The sequence below is a fragment of the Saccostrea echinata genome, unplaced genomic scaffold (genome assembly GCF_033153115.1).
Source record: "Saccostrea echinata isolate AGI-Se365-2 ecotype Australia unplaced genomic scaffold, CSIRO_AGI_Sech_v1 ptg000056l, whole genome shotgun sequence".
Taxonomy (NCBI): domain Eukaryota; kingdom Metazoa; phylum Mollusca; class Bivalvia; order Ostreida; family Ostreidae; genus Saccostrea; species Saccostrea echinata.
Window position 1 is genome coordinate 22,027,533 of NW_026889805.1, and position 5,169 is coordinate 22,032,701.

Below are 5,169 nucleotides of genomic sequence, written 5' to 3' on the forward strand. Positions count from 1 at the left end.
CTGGTAACTACACAGCTATTATAAAATTGCAACAAACTATAATGAAAAATTACACACGCAAACAATGTATTTACAGTACTCTAGATATTTACACTAATTATCAGGCAACATGCCTGATACAACCAGGCATTGTTAATGAGTAAATGCAATGTGTATTAGGCCGATGGCCGAATATGGTAGCCGATGGCTTGTATGTGTGGTGGGCTGCAGGCCCCCATGTATGTGAGGCCGATGGCCTAGTGACAGTGTGAGGCCGATGGCCATGAGTGAGTTAGGCCGATGGCCTTGCATGCACGTAAATGGCCGATGGCCTTGAGACAGTGAAATGAATGCGGCCGATGGCCTGTGTGCGTGTGTAAAAGTGGATCTAACATGGATTTACAATAAACAAAATTTCTTTTGGGGTTAAATAACACACTTGACCAAGTGTGAAATGCCCAAATGAAGTTATTATAATGTCAATATAATAGCAGAGAGCCCCAAAAGGAATTATCAAACACCACCACTCTTGATCTGATACCAAAAATTATAAAATCCAATGAACATAATTACAAAGCAAATTCATCTTCTTGAATTCCAACTTAACCCGTATTATGAACATGAGATAAAATAAAATGTAAAGTTACATTTGCTTATAAAACTACATATGTACATAACTGTTCATTGTTTAACAATCCGCTCCAAGATTTGTGAAAACAAACCAAATACACAACATGATGTGAACATAAAATGTTAAATTGCATGCTTAACTGATCTATTACATTTACATACACAACTGCCTTAAACATACAGCTAGTCTTTTTTACACAGTTTTTTGACAACACATTGCCTTTTGTGCATGTGACAAAGTTTGATCATCGGAACGACTGTACCTGGTGTAACAGTCTGAGCTCCATCTACCCAAGGTTTTGATCAAGTGATCTTCTACTTGGCCACCGGCAGCAGAGGTAGCAGCTCCTATTCTGAAAGAGTGGCCATTGAAATTCTCGTCATCCAAACCCAGCAATTTGAGTATCTGCTTTAGTTTGGTAATGAAAAAGTGTCTTGATAATGGATTTCCACTTTCATCTGTAAATAAGGCTGAAGACATGACACAGTTGTACCACTTTCTTCGAAGGTTTAAATATTTTAACATGGATTTCACTGGACACATGGTTTGGTCTGACTGAAATAAACGGATCTGAATGCCTTTACGAAAAGGGTCAGTTTTAGATCGTTTAAGCGTGATAGTATAAGCTTTGTAGTTTCGATCCATGACGACATCTTCCACACACAATAGGTTGTCTTGATTTATATCGTTCACAGTGAATTCCCTGCATTGAAGGAATGCGAAAAATGCTAGAGAACAAGCAGCTTGCAGCATGGTATCTAGGAAATAACCGAACATACCCTGCTGTAAGACATTTTGAATTTGGATCAAAACACTGTATGTAATGGGCCTCCTTTTCTGTTTAGAACTTTGTTGTTTTTGAATTCCCCTCAACACTGTTTGCAACCTTGCACACGCCATTTTCACAGTATTTGTGTTTTTTCATACTCACTTATGTTACAAAGCACTCTGCATCAAAATATATGATTAAACCCTTAACAATTATGACCAAATTATGACAAAATGGTACCCCTAACAAGTTAAATGATATATAACACTCCCATGTTCTAGACAATATAAATATTAAAGATTTACTACCTAAAATATGGGGTATATTTTGCGTTATGCTGTTGCAGCTGAAAAATGGCTTTGTTTTCCAGTTTTTGTTTCAGGAGATTTACAATAGAAACTCTTAGTCATAGATGTCAAATCATTGTGAAATTATCCCTCTTTTATATGCAATTTACTGTATGTAAATCAACAAAATATTAGCAAAATAATGTTTAAATATGTGAAAATGCAGATACGTTATGAAATTTAATATAATTCTACTGTTTGAACTTGCAGTTAAAAAAAATATATGTTAATGCATTACTCTTACTTTAGGTTCATTTTAAAATTAGAGTTAAATGATAAATGAAACAATAAAGAAAAGTTTGAGTGGATTCTTCGAAACTTTAGAAAATGACACATTTTCTTCTTACTGGCATAAAAATGTCCCAAAATTCTGTAGTGTCCGCAACATGTGCTTATTCTGGAATGCATTGTGAATTATATTTCTTTTATTTTACATGTAAGAGGCCAGTACAGCTACTAATCTATCTACCAAAAAATATCAGACTTTAGCTCAGTGTTGCTTGGAATTCTGGCAAATATATTGTGTTTTGTAGAGTCCGCAACGCTGTAGAGTCCGCAACAGCTTTTTAAACTCAAAGTTTCTTCAAAGAAATGTAACATGATTTCAATTGATCATCACTATAATTGTCCAAATATTCAATACAAATATGTAAGGTTACAAAACTTAGTGGAACTATAACTTCATACTTTGAATAACACCCATAACGACTTGTTTATACATAATATTCAAAATCTTTCAATTGTCAGTCTTGTGTTATATATTGAGAGTTAATTTTCATGTGGTATTTAAAACTGAGTAAGTGGAAACTAAAGAATATATCAAGATGTTAATTGTTAATTAATAAGTCTAGTTCTAATTAATACAATTGTGTTGCGGACACTACAGTAATAACTATATACCACATTCATTTATTATTTTCACTTTTTATTTCCTTAAATATTTTTGAAATGTAAAACACTTCTCTGATATTTTGCTCCTTTGATAATACAATTAGTTAACTGGATTAAGATAACAAATGGTGATTTTTGTACAAGATAACACTTCAAACTTACTGGTATATATATGGGTTTTAATTTCCAGGCCGGATAGCCATTTTTGACTAGCCTTTTTTATTTCCCTATAATATAACACCATTTACTGTAGATATAGAACTAGTTAGAGATTAAGATTTTCAGTTTACTCCATTAAAACCAAATATGGTGTCATATAGCAATATTTCAATATATTGTAGTGTCCGCAACAATTTCAATACTGAAAAAAAATTATGGATGCCTCAGTAAATTCTTTAATTCATTGAATTTATCTATCAAACTATTTGTTATAACTTCTTTAATTGTATTAAAATAAGTAAAATCATAGACATTTTTTAAAACTGCAAAACAATTATACATCAAGAAATAATTAATGCTCCTTGTTATGTGGTTATTTTCATCTCAATTAAACCACATTCTGCATCTTTTTATATGGTACATTTTCAAGAGTTGATCCTGTGGTATATAATTCAGCCTAGAAATGAACATTTATCAACAACTATTTTTATAAAAATGACAAAAGATTATTCTTATGGTTACTTGTAGTGCCCGCAACAAAAATGCTATGCATTTTCAAAGCTAGACAAGATACAAACGAAGATATCCAGGGTGTTATGACAAATGTATTTGAAATTTAGAAGTATTCAATTTAATTTTCACATGATAATTATATAGGTCTTATGTGTGATTGTAAAGGTAGATAAACTTAAGGAAGGGAGATAAATTAGGCAAAAAAATTAGCAAGTCATTAATGTGAATAAAATTTTTGTTTTCAAAGAGAACCATAAGATTTTTCTTTTATTTCACTGCAATTAGGTACGTAATCGAAACCCACAAGAAGTTTGGAATAAATAAATATCTTTAATATTTTATTTTAGACATAACAGGTGTAATGTAGTGTCCGCAACTCAAGGTCTCGCCAAAAATTTGACTTCGCATAACTTTTTTCGTATGAATGCTTATATAAAAAAAATTTGGGACTCATTTGCATAGGTATTGTACTTTCTAGAAAACATGTCAATAATGTGCTGTTTGACTTTTTATTTTTTGGTCCAAGTGCAACACAATTAGCACAAATACTGTGAAAATGGCGACACGGTTCATCTGATGATAGACGATTAGAAATACCAGCCTTCACATAATGGAATCTCACAGCTGCAAGATACAATTTGATGGTATTGTACGTTAGTTTTAGGGAATTGCAGCAGTGTGTAACAAAGTAAATAAGGGTTTGTTCTGAGATCTTAGGTGGATTATAATTAGGCGCTTCTATTCCAATCGATGAAAGGAATTGGCAATATACTGTAAATCCTGCTCTGTATGCCCTCCTTGTATTGTCGCTGATTGAAGATTCGCATAAGTCCCTAGACTCTTTCTCTAATACAGGATAAATTCTTTCAAGGATGGTACTGGTACTGGCATTGCTGCTGCTGCTGGAGGTACTTCTCTGAATTTTGTCATCTGGAAACGAGAAAGAGAGTCAGCAATAATGTTTATCTTTCCTGGAACATGATCACATAATACAAGGAAATTATTATTAGCCGATATCCAAGTTAGTTTTCTTAGTAGCTTCATAATCATAGAGGATTTTGATCTGCGTTTTTTAATTATCTGAACAGTGGCCAGATTATCACACCAAAATTTAATTCTCTTTCCTGACCATTTATGCCCCCATATCACAGCGGCAGCAACTATGGGATACAATTCTAACAATGCCATAGATAATGTGTCATCGCCGAGGTCTTGAATTTCTGGAGGCCATTTTCCTTGGAACCATTCTCCGTAATAGTAACCCCCGTAACCAATGGTAGAAGAAGCATCTGTATACAAGGATATGTCTGAGGCACAAGTCGCATTTTCCTCCAGAAAGAACGAATGTCCATTCCACTGCTTTAGAAATGTTTCCCACATAGCCAAGTCCATTCTGCATTCTTTAGTTAAATTTACGTGATGATGTAATTTAGTAACTGAATGGGCCAGAGTTAAAAGATATGAAATAAATGATCTGCCTGCTGGAATAATTCGTGCTGCGAAATTGAAATGCCCTAATATGCTGAGTAGTTCTCTTTTGTGCAGGAATGTTTTGACTTTAAATTGTCAATGAGAAAAAATATGCGCTCTATTTTTTCTGGTGGGATTCGTGCTTCCATTTTAACAGAGTCCAATATAATTCCCAAGTATTCCATTTCTGTACAAGGTCCTTTTGTTTTCTTCTCCGAAATGGGAATTCCTAAATTGCCAAACACCATTGTTAGTATTGCCATACTTCTGAATCCTTCTTCCTCTGTAGGATCCAATGTCAAGAAATCATCTAACAAATGTAACACCTGCTTGATTTTGTAATTATTGGTTAAAATCCAGCAGACGGCCTGTGAAAGCATATCAAATATTTTGGGGCTACTTCTGCACCC

At 33.6% G+C, this 5,169-nt stretch overlaps 1 pseudogene; it reads right to left on the minus strand.

The window, feature by feature from the left end:
* Nucleotides 1-594: 594 nt before the first annotated feature.
* Nucleotides 595-4,681, minus strand: LOC133173958 (uncharacterized; annotated as a pseudogene).
* Nucleotides 4,682-5,169: the final 488 nt, after the last annotated feature.